Below are 19017 nucleotides of genomic sequence, written 5' to 3' on the forward strand. Positions count from 1 at the left end.
TCCCAGAGCACAGATTAATTTACTTGTATATGCAAACGTAAGGTTTTTATAGTCATCACAGAAGAGAAAGCTGTTTATTGTTTACTGACTCCAAGCAATCAGGAGATGTCCCAATGGGTTACATCTTTCAGGGTCCATTTCACTGTGTGTGGTTAAGAAAAATCAATTTTTTAATCTGTTTTACTTTAGATTATTGCCTCAAAAATTTGATGATATTCTTAGCCTGAAGAATGAGCTGAAAGTATAACGTGAACAAGCTCCTTTCTTACAACTCCATTATGTCATATTATTTTCCTAGACTAGGTTTTTTTTTAATTCTTTTTCAGTTTTCAGAAACAGAAAAGATACGGGAATATCAAGAAAGAAGGAAAGAAACAAGGCCCAATATTTAAAAACATTAAACATGTCCTGCATTAAATGATATGACTGGATAGAAAATTGCCATGGTCATTTCAGAATGTAGAAGCTATGCACAAGCTGCCACTTGTTATCAGTATGAAGGAAGAGAACCATCTCATCCTGACCTATCTGATGGTTTTAAGATTAGCTCTATAATACTGCAAAGCACTTTTATCCTTCTACAGTTTCGATGTCATAAGTCCAACATGATTATAGTGAATTTATATTCCCTCGTGCTGGACCATGGTCTTAAAATATAAATTTGAATGTTCATAGATTTTATTACCAGGTGCACAGAATAGTTTGTGAGCATGGAGGGAACATTAATGTCACTGCTGAAGGAAATGGTAATGATGATTTTTCTTTCTTTTGTAGAAAACTTGAAATAAACAGAAGACTCAGATTCTGTTGCTTTTCCATATTTCTTCTCTCCCTAAAGTGATACAAGGCGCAGAGTATAGGTTGGTCTTTCGCTTTGAAGCTGTCTCTGTGTAGAGGAAAATATATATATATTATTTGATCATGAAACAGGAGGTGAGAGAGGATTTTGCTTTACAGTTAACTAGTCTCTCTCCTTTTGTGAGAAAAGATGTCTGCTGTTAGAAGATGCTTTAAAAATCAGTTCTGTACTTTAGATGGTGATAAATAAAAGTCCTAGAGAAGGGAGCAGAAGGACCCTTTCTAAAAGGGGCAAAAAGGTTGTTTGTACATTGACAGTAAAGTAATCTGATAATGTGGTCCTCAGGACAGCCTCCTATGGAGGATCACAGCCCAAGGGTGATAAGTGCAGCCAAGCCTCACTGTTCTCTGCCATTGCCTTCCAGCAACAGATCCACCAGTTCTGCTGTAGTCTGTGCAACCAAGAGCCAAAAGCAGCACTTAAAAGTCAGACCTGGAGATGGGAAAGTGACAACAACACAGTAATTATCAAAATGTTTCACTGTATAATTTCTCTGAGAACTGAAATTGAGTCATGTCAGACATAGCAGAGAATTGAAGCCATTTCTTGAGTGAACCCTTATCTGTAAAGTCTTTATGTATCCAGGGCAAGTACGTGATACTTCCTTCTGTTAAGTCTGGAAAGAAAGGAATGAGGTGTGCTGAGCTCTTTGAAATAAAGATCCTGTAAGCCAGCATTTCAGGAGCATGTTTCAGGCTTCCATCTGTCAGGAAAGGGGATGAAAGATGTCTTTTTCTTCCCTGATATTGCTTACTGATTAGGTCTAAGATGTTCCTACTCAACATTCTGATTGCTTTGGATCCCACCTGAGCATCTGAATTTTCTTTCAATTCTGTGCAAGAGTTCAAATCCATGTTCCTACTAGTTAGCTATTGTAGCACTTCTTATTAGGTTGTTACTGAAACCTGATTTACTGATTAAGACCTGTGTAATTTATGATGTTGCATAAGTCAACACAAAGAATAAAATCCTTATGCTTCTTATCTATTTCCTCAGGTTACCCTTTCTTTTGAATCAATGGCCATGCAAAACAGCTCATTAAAACCATGACCCTTTGGGATGCAAAAATTTAACTTAGCTGGAAATGTGTGAAGTTTTGCTTTTAGTTAAGCTGAATGTCATCCTTTCTTTGAAGAAGACAAAAAAAGACAAGGAAGGAAGGTACAATTTATCCACTGTATTGACATTTGGGTTTAGAAAGTACAAAAATACGTGAGCTGCACATACCATTAATATTAATAATGTTAAAAAAAAAAAATCCTCTCACAAGGGCTTTGTGTTAATCTTACATGATTCAGCTCCTGGCTACATAATGAAGTTCTTACATATTTAATAAGCAAATTGAAGTAGGCCCAAATGAATGAACAACATAGCACTGTAAAAAGAAACAAGGAGGTGGAAATTCTTGTCAGATAAGCTGGTTGAAAAAAAATTTAATCTACTGACATTTTTATGTCTTCTATCAAATGTCATTGTGAATTGAAAGTGGAATGTCTGAAAAAAAAAAAACAGCAGCAAGTTTCTATATAACCTGATGAATGTAACTCCATTGTTTCCATGAAATCATATTAAAAAAGGTCATCACTCTACGTATGAAAATACCATGGCAGCTGCTCTATTGCTCTTTCAATTTGAAATAAGCACTTGAATGTCATCAAAGAGAAACAGCTGATATTCTGTAATTAAAAAGTCGATTTTGATTTACAATGAGGAAGATTATAAGACTAGATCCTTCCATACTGCTGATGTAGGCACGCAGCTTATTTGGGAATAAAAGAAGCTCTCTGAACGATGAAGGGAAAATATGATTAAATTAAAACGCCTAGGGTCTGAAAATGTGCATGTGAAAGGAACTGAAAAATTCCCCCTTCTTGTGGTATTCTACAAGTAACTCCTTTGGGTAAAGCCTTTGCCATAGCAACAGATAAAATCTTCATGAGGTACAAAGTTTTGCTAAGAAAATTAAAGTTTTCTATTCCAGATCAGTTGATGTCTTGAAATTAAGTCTGGCATGAGATTATCATCAGTTTAAAGATGCACTTTTTTAAGACTATAACAAAAAGAGTCTGGGGTGATTTTAGGGAATAAGATATACATGCATGGTGCATCTTCCTGATGGAGATGAAAAGCAGAAATCAGAATCCAAATGAACAGTGATTTCATTTACCCTTTACTCTGTATACTCTCCTGTTATCTGTTCTTTCTCTTTCATGTCTCATTATTCTTGATATCTGCATTGCTACAATACCTTTTAGCCTCTCCATGTCTTCTATGTTTTTCATGTTTTTTACAAATGAATGGAAGCAATGGGATAGATCTTGGCCTTAGGGTGTAACTTCCCATTTCTGCTTGCTCAGCTTTTTGCTTTGCATTACATCCCTTCTTACCTCTCACTGTATTCTCTGTTTCTTCTATGGAAAATCAGAGATCCAGGCCTTCCCTCATCCCTGTTCTTGAGTTTATTTTTCAATCACCAACAGCTCTCCATAGCACCTGTTCCTCCAATAGGCCTTAGTTTCCATTCATGGCGAGGCTCTCAATGATTATTTTTTAGGATTTCAGCTCTCGTGTATTCTCAATAATGCCTCAGTGGATAGAATGAAATTGAAATTTTCTCATTCTGTGCATTCTCTTGAAGGCTCCTAAAAGCAGAGCTGCAAAGGCCTTTGTTATGTCATCGTCCTCTTCACTGAAAGGCCCCAGTTCTTTTCAAGAGAGAGGGAACTAACTCAAAAGAGGATCCTCTGATTGTCTAAAAGTCCTGTGAGTTTCTTGGCATTTGTACTTTTGGACTTTCAGCTGTGTCAGTTACACCTGCAGATGGAAATTTTCCACAATGCCAAAAAACCACTATTGGTTTTCATGCTACCTTTTTGCCTTTACCATCAGGAACATCAGTTTGTGAATGAAAATTCTGTGTTGCAAATTGCTGAACACTTAAACTAATGCCCCTTCCCCTTTTCATGTTTTGTACCCTGGGCTGTGTAGTTATTTCTCTCCTTTTTATTTTGCTCCCTTTTTTATTCCTCCTTGTATGAGGGATCATCCTGGCATTGTGAAGCTGGGACTGCAAGATTAGAATGACAATGTGTGAAATAAAAACCTCTGTCTATCACTTTGCAATCAGTACTCTGCAATGCTCTTCCCTGGCTGCTATCAAATCTCCGAGTTACACTTTTACCAGCTGATTTGCTTTTTTTTTTTCTTTTTTTCCTCAACTCAGTCCTTCAGTGCTTTTTTAAAGCTGGCAGGTCAGCTGAGCTGCCTCCCCTCATCTTCATCTTGAACACAAATGCTCAAGCTTTCAGAAGCGTGGGACTAAAGCAGGCATTGAAATAGGGCTCTGAAGTCTGGGTCATGCTTTTGCACATGTTGGCAGCATATTGTACTCCTCACTGAGGAGCATTCCCACTCACAAATGATCTCTGGGAAGAGCAGGGAAAAACATGGCACCGCTTAGGGCTCATCTCATCATTATCACTCGTCAGCATCACCTTGATTATCATATTATCACATCAGCATCAGTGACTGAGGTCAGAAGTGCACTGCTACCGTGTCCTTAAGCTGGTTTTGTGGGATGTTTAGACTGACATGCAGACTTACAACACAGGAAGGAGATTCCCACCTAAAAAGTAAAAAAAAAATTTACAAAAGTAAAAAGGGAAGTTATCAAAAAAGTTTTCAGCTATTCCAGATCAAGAAATTTCTTCCATGCAGGTGGCAAAATATTCAATACTTTACACTCCCTTTTCTAAAAACCTTGAGGTGTGTGATTAAGCTTACTTTTCGGGGTAATTTTGGTATTAAAGTACCTATTGTACTGCCTCTGGCAGTTCATTCAAGGACAGAAAGTTTAAAGGACAATGAAAGCAAACTCAATCTAATGGGGAAAAATCAGTCTTTTCTTTAGAAAGCCAAATTTTATTAATTTTCCTCTGGCTGGCTTGTAACAGTGGGGAGGGTAAGGATGTTCATTCCTGGCTCTTTTTATCTTTTCAGTTCAGTGCAGACTAATGCAGTTAGTTACTTACCCTGCTTCCATGCACATGGCCATCTTCTGCTTTTGGAAGTGCACGTTGTTTTTGTCTGATGTTTTTGACTTCATTTAAATTAATATTGTTATATGTATTAATAATTGGCCTTTGAATTAATAATTGATTCTTTTTCCAAGCAATTACTGTGGTTCCCAAGCACTCTGTATGCATTACATCACCCCTGAACTATGAAGACTACAAAAATGCTTTTTGCATTCAGTGCAGGTTTGAATGAACTGAAATTCGCTCATGTTCCAGTACAGAAAGTTCTAGATTTCAGTCTTCTCATACAATGTCCAAATACTATTTTTTTCCTCCCAGCAGGCTAATTTACCCTTTGGAGTAATCAATGGAGTGACTCCTGCTAACTAAGCAAGTGAAGAGCTGGGGCCAGCAGCTGTCTGGGAATGAGGCAGGAGGATGCTGTAACCTCTGGTCAGTTGAATGCAACACCAGAAAAGATAAAAAGAAAGGAAGGTGAGTCTCCGTTGCGCTCCTGTCTCTTCAGTCTCCTCCTCAAGAAGCCGCTCTTGGGTCTGTACTAGAAAATTTGGTGATTTTAGCATGGCTTAAACTAGGAACTGAATGTTTGGCTCAGTAGGGACTTGCACTTTACACCACCAGTCACAAGTCTGGTCTCTGTTGCAGGTGGATAAATACCCATGTCCTTTTCCTTGCCTTTCCATTCAGAAATGAATGTGTGAGAGAGGAAATAAAGTTCACTGTAGACAAAATCACAGATACTATATACACCATAGTGATTTCTTCTCAACCTCTCCTTCCTAGTATACAGGGGACCGCCTATGTGTGTTCCCTCTGCAGCAGAAGGTTTGATTTATCTCCTTCATGCAGGTCCATGGAGACCCAACTTCCCTCTTCCCATTTCTCTCTGAAAGTTAGAACTCTGAAAAATGGCCTTATCTTCCCCTTCCTGTACACAATTCCTGGAAAAAGAAAGAGGAAAGCAGAATGCAGCATCTGCAGGTGTACACTCAGTGAAAATGTCAAGGCTATTCAGAAGCTTGTTCTCTATAGCAATTTAGCTTCCCTGCATGTCAAAGACTCCATCGCTTAATCTTCAGTTTGTCTTGGCATCACACTGTGTGTTCAATCTTTGATGGCTTAGGAAACAAGGCTCCCATCACAAAAACATGGGCCAAAATGTGTTCAAGTGAGGCATCTCACAAAATCCAAGGCCTTCTATGAAATCCAGCTCACCGGTGAACAACGAGGATGATGAGCAGCAAATGTTCAGGCTCCAAACTGCTGCAGTTTCTATTTTCAAAGTCCTGAAGGGGATTTACAAGCCACTTAGGCAAGTGGAAACAACTCTCAGTCCTTTTCAGAGCTAGGAAATTGAGTCACAGAGAGGTGAAGTGAGCACACACATAGCAGACTTGGCCATGCCTGGGCTCCCAAAAGCTGACCTGGGTCTCTCCTGGGCTTGGATCCTCCAATCCTAAGCAAACCCAAATGGTGACAAGGCCTTTTGTCCGTGGTCTGTCCAAACACCTGTGGAAGCACCAGGATCTGAAGTGAGGTCTTCTCAGTCTTGTGCTACTGCTTTTATTTTTTTTTCCTCCTTCTACACACATCCTACAAGGTGTTATTAAGCATGCTGCTTGTTATCTGTTATAGACTACTGTTGTAACTAATATGTGAAGTGCTTCCCTTACAGTTTGTCTTTGACCATACCAATTGGCAGTATCTATGTAGTGGGCACCACAGCATCTTTATAGTAGTATTCGGTGCTTGGCAAGCTCTGAGCCGAGCTCAGCCCTGACTGAGACGTTCAGAAATGTTCAGCCAAAGGCAAGATTTCCCACGGTGCTTGCCCTCCTGTGCAGCCTGTCTGACACCATTTATGAAATATCTTCAGTTTACTCAGTTATCCAAAGGGATAGTATATCTCTTTGAGTAATGCCTGTGAGCTCATCACTTTTTTTCATGTTACTGAAACACAGCTAACTATATGGCTCTGAATTTTGGCATTTGTGTCTCTTCAGAACCAGAGCTGTAAATTCCTGGGTTTATGTATTTATCTAATTTTCTCTAGCAATGGTTTGTTATGAGTGATGATTTAATACTTTTTGTTCCAGATGAATCCTTTGTGAACATCAGCTAATGAAGAGTTCAGCAAAAAAAGAACCCAGGATGTCTCACCTTTGTTTTAGATGTCTCAGTTTATGTCTCACCCTAAGGATTGCTAATCCCAGTGGTCAGGCTAAAATGAAAATCTAATCACTTGTCTTCCTCTGCATGGTCAGACCTTTAAGTCTTTTGGTTTTGTTTTTATTTGCTTTAGCTCCACATTTTTCAATTTTGTTCAGGAAAGCGCAGAAGAAAAGACAGAGTTAATTTAGTCTCTCAGACGAAAAATCCCTCGACACTGACAAAACCTACTATGCTTGTGCCAGGTCTCTAACAGCTTGGAAATCAAATTAGGCACAGAAATGTTACAGATACCATTTGCTGTCAACAACCTCAAGAAAAAAAAATAGGCACAAAAAAAACAAACCAAAGAGAAAATGCCTTCTCCAGAAATATCACTTCAGCTCTAATGCCCTTTTGCCAGGTGGTTGGGTATGAAATAAGGGCTGCAAAACAATGATTTTAAAAGTCATTTGAAAGGGAGCAAAGAGATTACATGCCAGCTTGATAGTATGACAGCAAGAAATATCTGAACTTGCTTTGCCAGTGATGAAGAAACCTCACCAGATTCGCTCTAGGTTGAGCTCACTGGGGTGGAGGAAGGGAATTTAATCTCAGTATTTGTCAGACTTTCCCAGTGCAGTGGCATATGCTGGTCAGTATAGCCTTGCTGCATTTTCTCACAGGGAAATTGAATGCCAGTGCATTGAAGCTACCTTGGTTATAGCCAGCCTCCCTGAAGGTAAGAAAAAATGCACTAGATCAGATTAAAAAAAAGGCTGGGGGGGGGAATAGATTCTTTCTAGCCCAGTGTCTAACTGTGGTCATGAGCAAATGTCTAGAGCACATTGAGAACAGCACAAGCATCCGTGACACATTAATTACCCCAGTGCACTCCAAAATACCATGTCAATAATAATTGTCAATGGATTCTCTGTTACGAACTTAATCACTCTACTATTGAATGTATATAAACTATCTACAACATCCTTTAGCTACATGCTCTATAAGTTTCCTACTCCCTATGGGGTAAATAACCCTGTTTTTTTCTGTTTGTTTTGAACTTAGCAAGTAATAGCTTCACATAGCATGCCCAAATTCTTGTGGTTGTGAAATGATGATCAGCTCCCATCCATACTCTCCATGTTCCTTCTGCTTCCAAGCTCTTTTTTTCTCATCCACAGGATTCTCTATACATTTGGTAAGCATTGCTGCTCTCTGAACCTTTCCCAGTTCCTGTATGTCCTTGGCAGGAAGGGATATCTTGCTGCATGTCCAATGTTTTGGGGTTGACAGCATCATCTGCTTTTATTAGAGCCATCTGAGCTTAGTTATCTTCCCTCTTCCACAGCGCATGGTCTCTTCAGCAGCATACCAGCTCACAACATATGTGCTACAGAGCTTGCCCTGTCTTTCTTGGGAGGTGAAAGGGGCTATGAACTCTTAGCTGGCCTGGTGATTCTTCTGTTGGTGTTCCCCGATGAGCTTTGGAGGTAAATTCAGTTGTCATTGTCAGTGAAGGCATGTTGGGCTAGAAATCTGAGCCAACCTGACATCTCCTATATACATGGTTTGATGTACTTTTTTTGTTGATGTTTCCATGTCCTGTCTTGCCTTGAAAAGACATCACCACAAATGGAAACTACCTATTGGGGTTTGTACAGGCTTCATCACTTTAGTTATGCCTGAACCGTGAGCAGAAGCTTTCACAGCATGTTGGTGATGCTGCAGTTATGCCCTTGTCACAGTTAAAGCTTGAGGCTAGTAGGTAGCATCGGGTAAGCTTGCAATTTCTATTTTAGAGAGATTTTTTTTTTTCCTCCCCCCCCAGTATGCATAAGGTAACTTGTCATATTGAGCTGTTTTTCATCCCCTACCAAGTTGTAAATGTAATTTTGCCAATGTATGGTTACTACTTCTCAGCAGGCATGTAATGCAGATCTTGGCTTTTTGTCTTGTTTTGGGAGAAAGGGAAAGAGACAACACCAAAAAAGAGGAAATATGGGAACAATATGTTAGAATCAAGCAAGAAACTAGGAGAAATATTTCTAAAAGTTCACCTTGTTTTCTTAAGTTACTGGGCAATATTTCCATGAGCTACTCCTAACTAATCAGAGAGGATGTAACAATATGGAACTTTCAAGTATGGATAAATTTTATGATTTTATGTTGTTACTCCCTCTTAACATTTTGCCTCTTTTCACTATGCCATGTTGAAAGGAAGATGTTTGTTTTGATCTCTACTTCTTCACCACAGTGGGCAGCCCGTTTCTGCAAGAGTACTTAATGCTTTGCAGGAAATCCTGTTGAGGGTTTTCAAATGCCTCTTGTTTGCAGACACCAAAAAATAGTTGGAAGTAGGGAGAGAATAGTTAAAGATGAGCTGAAGGTGTGGAAAATGTTTTTAAGGAGAAAGTTGATAAAACTATACAGGAATATCAAATTTTATGCTCTGGGTCATTTAAAATTGGACAGTACAATATATCCATCAGAATGTGAACTTATATTGGACTTGAGGGGTAGATTAAACACTCTGGTTGGCTTTGGGGATGAGATTTTCAAAATCAGTCAATCTGCTCTTTCTATTTAAGCGGCAATAGTGTTCAGTCAGCATTCAGCACATTTTGAATATCCCAGGATTTGTCTCTGGGTTTATAAGCTGAATCTTCAGTTCTTTATTAAAAGAAATTACCCAGCAACTCAAAGACATATTTTCCTGAAATAAGATGTGTTTGCAGGTTCTATGCTGCAAATATGCAGTTTTATTTTGTGGTATTTGAAAATCTGTCAAGAAATCCCATATTTTTGCAGCATCTTGAATCACTGCTGAGCCTCTTTCAAGGTTAACTGTCTCTTTCCCTCAATGTGTGATTGACTTTCAGAGTAAGATTATACTAATAAGTCTGTCTATACTACTGTTGTGAATCCCTGCCTTTGTTATGTTTTCCTTTGTCTGACAGTGGAAGGATAGAAAAGAGCCTACATTCAAAACACCCCAATTTGATCAACCTTGGCAAGAAGAAGCAAAAACTTACAAAAACTTACTTGATTTTCTTTGAAGAACAGATGGGAACCATCAGCACATACAGTATCCATGCATCATCACCTGCAATGCAAGTCAACCCTGGCAAGCTCTGCAGCATGCAATTGTTCTGCTTGAGCTAAACATGCAGCCTGAGCCAATTGTAGGAGTCACAATTTTTAAGACAACTTCCCTGGCATAAGAGGCTGGACTGACACCTCCTGAGGTCCCTTCCAGCTCACATTTCTCTATGACTATGATTCTGGAAGTGAGCATCCCTTCAACCATGTCCTTAGCTCCTATAATGATTCCCTGAAATTATTGTAGATCTGTAGTTTTAAAACCACCAAAGGATTGCTCTGGGTTCTTATTGATTTCTGAAACTGCTAAAGGTAGGCCACTGTTAAGACATTTTAATGTTTGAGGTTGCACAGGTTTTCTTTCCGAGTATGTCATCTGGTCTCTTTCCACTCCTGGGAGGCTTTACCTCTGCACAAGTGGATATCAGTGTTACCATGTTTCTGCATGCTTTTCCCTTGAATGGAAGCACTGAAGGATTTCTTGCATCTTTTCCCCTCAGGTGCGCTCCTTATTTTCACAGCTGTAACTAAAAAAAGTTTTGGAGTACAGTTTGATGGAGCTAAAATAAGATACATATAATTGCTTAGATAGTTGGCAAGCCACTGAGAAATAGCAAAGACCAATAATCAACTGGGAATAGCTGAAGCACATAAATTATCTACAGCCCCATAGATAACATGTTTCACCTGTTAAACTATCTATTAACAAGGATTGAATTAAACCCACAAACATTCATCCCTGTGCTGCGTTGTTTTCTTTATCATGCTATGACAGTCACTAAACGGATTATTTGTTTCTGTCTCAGCTGCCTCTGGAGAAGGGAGAAGTTTGAAGACATAAAAGACTAGTGAGATAGTAATCATTGATTCACACCATTTCCCTTCCAGCAACTTGCTGTAAGCAAGAACAACAAAAAAAAAAAAAATACAAGACAGAGAAAGAAACAGAGCCTGAGGAGAAAACATTCATATTGTCATTTAGATGAACTATGCAGCTATCTCTCTTGACACACCTATTCCACAAACATGTTTCTTCTCAACCTGGTATTCATTTTCTGTCCTTCTTCATTATATTAGCAATTCTTTTTTCCCCTCCTACTCTGCCTACAGTCTGAAACACTTGCTTATTTTTTGGCTATATTAGCCAGGTTGTTTGTATTGCTGTCTTGCAGGTGACCTAGAAGCTCAAAATAATAGCACATATTTCTTTGTCAACATGTTACACTTCAAGCTTGCTGAAGACATTTTATGTGTCCAAATTGCAGCGATGTATTTTGAGGATAATAACACAGAAGTGGAATTAATGCCTTCTGGACCTTTCTTTTCTTGTAAGATTGGACTAGCCTAGATAAATGGTTTTCTCACCTAGCTTATTTTCTGTTTTCTTTTGTTTCAAAACTCCCGAGTTTAATAATGTTGTTTTTTTTCTAGATCTCTCCATAGAATTTTTATGTTTGCTTCACTTGGTTTGTTGTTATATATCAGGATCTGTCAGTTCTGGCTCTAACTAAAAATAGAATAAATTCAGACATTCCGGTATCATGAAGGTGTGACTGGTTTCATGTACATTGCAAAGTGCCTGGGACTGAGACTTACGTATTTGTATCTACCAGAATGAAGTTTCTTCACTAGGATGAGGAATCTGGTGTGTGTTTGAGATTTGTGACACGATTGAGGCCATGTTCATGGTAAAGATGAATTAGTTTCAGAAAGAAGGTACAATTATATTTTTATCATCTCCCTCATTTACCTTATCATTAAACATGTAGGAATATTGTATTTTCAAATCTGAAACAAATTTGGTTGAAAATAGCCACTACAGTCAAGGCAGATGGGCACATAAATGTGAGATGATTACAGGAATTTTCTATGTCTTAAGAAACAAGTCTAGAGAAGAACTGGTGATGAATAGTTATTTCTTAACTATCTATTGGTGCAGAGAAAGATGTGCTGTCAGAGTCTATTGCAGATAACGTATGGCAATAGAGGCCCACATTCCTCAGAAAAAGTGTAATGATAAGGATCTTTTTCAAGGAATATCCACAGGCTTCAGAAAACAGAGATCGCATTTGTCCCTCATATAAGACTTCATCCACATACAGGAGCAGAAAGTCCTGGTCCTACAGATGTTAGGATGTAAGAAGGTAGGAAAACAATGGAACATAATAGAAGAAAACAAATTTACCTTATTCTTAACACATGGAGGATTTAGCCACATTTGAGTTTAGTCCCAGGTCCTCACATAGAGTTAGGTGCCCTAAGCCCATTGGCTTTCTTGGGAATTAGTTATTTAAATCCTTGTGATTTTTTGTGTGTGGGTGCCTTACCCAAGGTCATGCATACCATCTGCAGAGTTCAGGTCTGAATGGGAACGCAGTAAATTTCACTCTACCAGCTTGCCCAGGTTAATCTGGGTACACAGATAAAGTAGGGTATTTCTGACTGTTATATCTCACCTGGTTTTGATGTGTTTTCATAATACTGCTGCTGGACACAGTTACAGTTTTTATTTGGTTTTAACACAGAGAAACACACACCTTCATGGAAGGAAAAAAACCCTCTGAAATTCAATTATAAGCCAACAATCCAATTTGAGTGTAATAAAACATAGAAATTAACCTGTATAGTTAGGGCCTAGTTTTGTAGAAAGGATGCTGGTTTGTTTTGCCATAGGTTTTCACCATTAGCTCAGTCCAGTTATTCAGTTCCTTTTCCAGATAATGTCTGTACAAACATATTTATTCAGATGCTGTGCCTCACACTCAATCCCGTTAGCTGTGCTGCACAAACTGTGGCTCCAGTCTTGAGCACCCCAAGAGTGAGATGACAAATCTGCTTGTGGGGTCCGTCTCAACCAGCAGCATAGGAACAGTTGGCTCCATGCATTGGCTGTGCAAACTGAAACATAGCTACCAAAGGCAGCATAGATAAAAGCATTCAGTTTCCTGATGCTAGGCACATGAGGAAGAGGAAATGGCTATTTCCTCATAAAAAACAATCATGCTTAATTTATTTAGCTTGGGGGGAGGGGGAAGGGGTGAAGACTCATAAAGGTGGTGGAAAATCAGGTATGTTAATATTATAGAATCATAGAAGAGTTAGGGTTGGAAAGGACCTGAAGATTGTCTAGTTCCAACCCCCCTGCCATGGGCAGGGACACCTCACACTAAACCATGTTGCCCAAGGCTCTGTCCAACCCAGCCTTGAACACAACCAAGGATTTTCACATCTTCCTTGGGCACCCCGTTCCAGTGCCTCACCACCCTTACAGTAAAGAACTTCTTCCTTATATGCAATCTAAACTTCCCCTAAGTTTTAACCTGTTACCCCTTGTCCTATCACTACAGTCTCTAATGAAGAGTCCCTCCCCAGTATCCTTATAGGCCCTCTTCAGATACTGGAAGGCTGCTATGAGGTCTCCACGCAGCCTTCTCTTCTCCAGGCTGAACAGCCCCAATTTTCTCAGCCTGTCTTCATACAGGAGGTGCTGTAGTCCCCTGGTCATCCTCGTGGCCCTCCTCTGGACTTGTTCCAACAGTTCCATGTCCTTTTTATGTTGAGGACACCAGAACTGCACACAATACTCCAAGTGAGGTCTCACAAGAGCAGAGTAGAGGGGCAGGATCACTTCCTTTGACCTGCTGGTCATGCTCCTTTTGATGCAGCCCAGGATACAGTTGGCTTTCTGGGCTGTGAGTGCACACTGCCAGCTCATGTTCATTTTCTCATCGACCAACACCCCCCAGTCCTTTTCTGCAGGACTGCTCTGAATATCTTCTCTGCCCAACCTGTAGCTGTGCCTGGCATTGCTCCGACCCAAATATTATTAAAAACTGACATAAACTATGGATATTATTTATCATGGAAATTGGATAATGGTTTCTGGCCTTCAGAGGGATAAATATCTAGAATTCCCTTCAATAGCTGGAAATCATTTCAGAGACCTCACTTATTTAAAAGTGTATGGATCCCTTTTCAAAAGTAGTCTCTGAATAGCTTAGTAATTTCGTTTTTTAACTGAGGAATGTGATTTACTTTGCAGGGAACATAGTGAGAAAAAGTGAATGAGTGATTGTGGGATCCCAGAAGAGCTACTAGAAACTAAATAGCCAGAGGGGTTCAGCTGTGAACAGTGCCAGTAGCTCAACATATAGGGTGTAGGATGTCTTGTTTGTCTTGTTTCCAGGCCATTTTGGAGTTTGCCCTACTGCATCCTTTCAAATTAGCCATATATAAAACACAGTAGCCAACAATACGGTGAATAATGTATATGAGCCAGAGAATAGTAAATGAGACAAGAAATAATATTTTTTACACTCAGATATTGGATTCATGAAGGTAAAATGAGCCACAGTATTTGAAATGTCAAAATCATTGCCCTGGGTTCAGCAGTAGCAGTCAATTTTTGTCCTTAGTAGCTGGGGCAGCGCTGTGTTTTGACTTTCAGCCTGGGAACAGCGCTGATAACACCAATGTTTTTAGTTGCTGTTCAGTAATATTTACTCTGACCAAGGACTTTGTGAGCCTCATGCTCTGCCAGGGAGGAGGGGAAGCCGGGAGGAAGCAGAGACAGGACCCCTGCCCCAAACTGACCAAAGAGGTATTCCATACCGCAGCACGTCATGCCTGGGGGCGTGACTGGGAGTTACCCAGAAGGACACGGATATGGGGTCTTCTGGGTCGGACTCGTTCCTTGGACGGTGGTATTGTATTCTCTTCCCTTGTTATTTTCTCTTATCATTGTTGTCATTGGTGGTAGCAGTGGTGATTTGTGTTGTGCATTGGTTGCTGGACTGGCGGGGGTGTGAGTGAACGAGCTGGCTGGCTGGGTTTAAACCATGACAATCATCAATATAGCTTTGAATGTGTTTGGGTGTTAATTTGTATTTATAAATTAAGCTAAAAAGTGTGGCAAAGAACAGGTGACAGGCTTTTACCAAAGCATTTACTCCAATAATTTCCTGTTGATAAAAGCATTTAGAATATGTCTAAGAGATGAAAGGGATTTTCTGATCGACTGAAACAAGTGTGAGGGTTAACATCTCCCCATGTTCATGGATATATGTAGGAAACCCCGAAGCAGGTAGCTTTGATACACTCTGAACCTTTTTGAGCAGATTTTAACAGCTTCTGGGTATTCTTGTGGGTCAAAAGTCTTTTGAAATGTGTAAGGCTAATATCTCCCTAACAAACACAAAGCAATAATGCTTGATTTCAGGGATCTCTGCTGGAAGTTGGCAATCTTCTCAGTCACTAAAGCTGTGTCTTCACGTGTATCAAACAGCCAGAGGGGGGGGGAAAAAAGGAAGTCATTTCTACATGAGGAAAACAGGTATTCTTAACAGATGTAAAGCAATATAATTCCAAAATGTACTACAGTTACAACTCAACTTGCTCATCATCTCCATAGTGGTTACTGTTACCATTCTATCAGGATTTCCTGTTTTAATCTGAAGAAAAAGCTCAAGTGCCAGAGTAAGTTTTCCTAATGTGCTGATTTTTGGTGGCAGCTTGCACTGGGGGCACCAACTATCTCTTGCTGCATGCTCTAGAAAGTAGAAATAAACCCACATTGTCTCAGTTGAGTACTTACCCAACAAGAAATTTTCATCTCATCAGGCACAGTGCTGGTGCCTTGAATTCTAAGCTTTTTTGCCTTGTGCTGCTGTAAACTGCTATATGAACTCTAAAGCAAACCAATGCACATTTTTCTTGTGTCAGTGATTCTCTTTATTCCCATATCAGGATAATTCTTGGTGAGGTCACACAATGGGCTCTTTTGCCTGCAAGCAACTGCTTCAGAGCTGACAGCAGATTGCTCTGAAATTTGAACTGCAGCAGTGGGTCTTGTTTATCTCAGCAACAGGAAAGGGAGAATTATGTAGAAAGAAACTTTTCTTTTTTTTTTAATTTCTTAGCATCCTGTGGTCTTCCTCGCAAACATGCTCAGAAGCAGGATCGAAGGGTGAACAGTTGAACTGTGTATATTTATTTATCTTTTCTTCAGCTCATCTGTCCCTCTATGTTGTCGGGCTTACCAAAGCTGTTTTTTTTTAAGCTGATCCTTTTGTCAGCATTTATGTGCTGAGGAAGACTGTGAAAACCTGCCCTGTGCTTCCTTACTCAGTACTGTCAAGAATTCCTTTATATCGGATTAACAACTAGAAAATTGTGTGTGGGCTTTTTTGTTGGTCTGTGGTGGTGTGTAAAATCCGTTTGGAGTGAAGGTGATGTGTGAAATGTCTCTGCAGTGGCATTTCACATACCCAGAGATTCTGCAGTCCTTAGAAGTTTACTATAGCTGGAGGAATGGCTAAATGATGAACCAGCCTCTCTGTTGTCAAGCCACAGCACAGACTTCCAAAGTGAGCCTGGTGCTGCTTTCTTTCCTGTCTCTGTTGATTTGTGAATCCATGCTTGTCAGAAAGTGTGATTTTGGTTTTGTTTCTCACACTTCCCCTGAGCTAACTGTGACTGTTATGGTGTTTCGGATTTGGTTTCAGGTTCCAACCGAGACTTTGATATAGAGGTCACATTAAAAAAAAAAAAAAAAAAAAAAAGGGGAAAAAAGCTCAGTTATAATAAGCTGGCGTTACAATGTCTATGGGATTTTTGGTGCTTTGAGATAGTTTTCCAGCCTGGTCTACTCGACATGACCATTGTAATTGCACACTTCATTTTGTGAGCATGGGCTGAAGGGTGAACAGATAGGAGTTCAGCTGCTCTGTAACCTGTAACCAAGCTCATGGAACAGCTCTTCTCTCCCTGGTCTGCATACTGGCATTCTCCCCGTGTTCACTGCACTGCAATATCTTTTTGTTTTTCTTACTGCTGAGAATACTGAGTAAGGAGGGAGATGTGGATGAAACCTGGAATTTGGGAACAGGAATTTCAGGATTGTTTCCAGCAGGTTTCCTCTGCTTGATGCCTCCATTCCTCTATAAATATGAAAAACATGTCAGAAAATGTTAAACTCAGGTAAGTGATGGACTTAAATCTCCCTCAGACATGGAACTGAAAGAAGTCTTTACATTTGGGATGTTGAGCTGTTTTGAGGGAAACTATGGGCTGTATGGAATGCAGAATGATCAGACATCAGAGGACTTTAGGAAGATCTTAAAACTTATCTTCATTACCAGTGAGCAAGATATGTTTGTACACTGCATTCTACCTGGAACTCCTAGGCTCAATTCAGATCTTTAAATATGGTTGTGGGTTATAAGAAGCCAGAAATTCTGGTCTGGTTTCTTGAGCTGACACCATATTCTCACTATCCCAGTTTCCTTAAGTCTAAAATTGAAATAATCTATCTTTTAAGAGGCAGCATGCTGATGATTTGTTTCATATCATCTCACTCTAAAAAATTAGTGTTATGAAACTGTCCCTCCTTGCAGCATGTGATGATAAGGAATCACTATACCTTTAAAGCAAAGACAAAATGCAAAACAGTTGCTCCTTCAGCATTGATGGGTTAACATTTTATTTATTTTTTTTTGTATCCCAGGCGATCCAGATTGAGAAACATTATTTTTCACATAATTTTTCTCTGAGGCTTCTTGTTACAAAGCTTCTTAGCTCCTCTGAAAGGTTAATTGTCAAACTTTAGTTTAGGACTCTATAATGTACTTCACAACTCCATACCTTGACTTAAAGTATTAGCATGAATGTGGCGGGTGATAAAAGAGTTGTTTTTCATATTATTTTGAAAGGTTGAGCTCATATTATTATTCATGATTGAGTAAAGAGGTTTTTATTCCAAGGTACTAACAGCTTCTGAATTTCATCTGACCTCCATTAAAGTTGATTGAAAGGTTTATCTTGATATCCATGTTCTTTGGATCAGATTCTTTACCTAGGATGAATACAATTCACTTTTCCTTGGTCATTTGGGGCAGTATTTTCAAAACTTTGTCAAAAGAATGAAGTATAAAAACAGATGGTGGTTAATCAAATGTTTGTGTCCCCTTTTCCCTCCCCTCCAGTGAATGATGGAGGAATTGTGCAAATTACTGTGATTGATTGTTGTTCCCCTTGCCCCATCTATTAAAAAAAAGCTATAAGACAGATCGTTATAAAGTCCTTGAAAATATATTGAGGGAAAAGTGCTATGGAAGAGTCAGGTAAAGGAAGCATTGCAGAAGTTTCTATTTGTTTTCATTTTTTCTCTGACAAGATTGTACAACTCTGAATGTACAGTGAGGTACAGGACTGAATGTACAATAAGCAGGAATGTATGGGCACCTACAGAGCTGCCAGTTCCTCAAGATGCAAGTGTGTCTGGTGTCTGTTTCTTCCTTTTCCTCATGCTGTGTCCCCTAAGTTACCACTAATACAGGATTTACTCAGCTATGGCAGGGAAAGATCAGCTGCAGCTGGTTTCCCTGAAGGAAAAGACAGCTTTAACTTAGTCATTCCTTTGGGCTGGGTGCTGCAAAACTTTGCCTGCTCCCTTGCTTGAGCCAGGCTGTAGGGTGCGCCAGGTAATATCAAAAACTCAGAAAAGCATGTACATATGCACATGTGGCACCCTGTGCAGGAGCCACAAGCATCCACCCTAGCACAAGCAAAAAAAGGAGGGGAGTATGAGGGGAGTATTAATGCAGGAGTTTGGGAACTTGTAACAAAAAAAAAAAAACAACAACAAACCAACCAACAAAAAACACCACCACCACCACCACTACCCCCCCCCAACGAAAAAGAAGGAAGAGGACAATTAAAAGCAAGCATCTTCCTTCTAAACCCAACATCCGCACCCAGAACCACTTCACAGCTCTGCAAGAGGCAACACTCACCACACCAGAGGAACAAGCAGTTGCCACACCAACAAAGAGGATAACTACCAGTGCATCCAAGAAAAAGTGGTGGCTCACA

At 39.7% G+C, this 19017-nt stretch overlaps 1 long non-coding RNA gene across 1 annotated transcript in view; it reads left to right on the forward strand.

Moving 5' to 3' along the window:
* LOC133274046 (uncharacterized) overlaps positions 1-10159 on the forward strand; it is a 112387-nt gene extending 102228 nt beyond the window's left edge. Inside the window, exons 3-5 of the long non-coding RNA XR_009745020.1 lie at positions 5218-5370; positions 8123-8245; positions 10005-10159. This is a non-coding gene — a long non-coding RNA (uncharacterized LOC133274046). The remainder of the gene's footprint in view (positions 1-5217; positions 5371-8122; positions 8246-10004) is intronic.
* Positions 10160-19017: the final 8858 nt, after the last annotated feature.

The sequence above is a fragment of the Pezoporus flaviventris genome, unplaced genomic scaffold (assembly GCF_033815535.1).
Source record: "Pezoporus flaviventris isolate CSIRO_AGI_PZ_B2104156 unplaced genomic scaffold, CSIRO_AGI_Pfla_v1 ptg000001l, whole genome shotgun sequence".
NCBI classification, from domain to species: domain Eukaryota; kingdom Metazoa; phylum Chordata; class Aves; order Psittaciformes; family Psittacidae; genus Pezoporus; species Pezoporus flaviventris.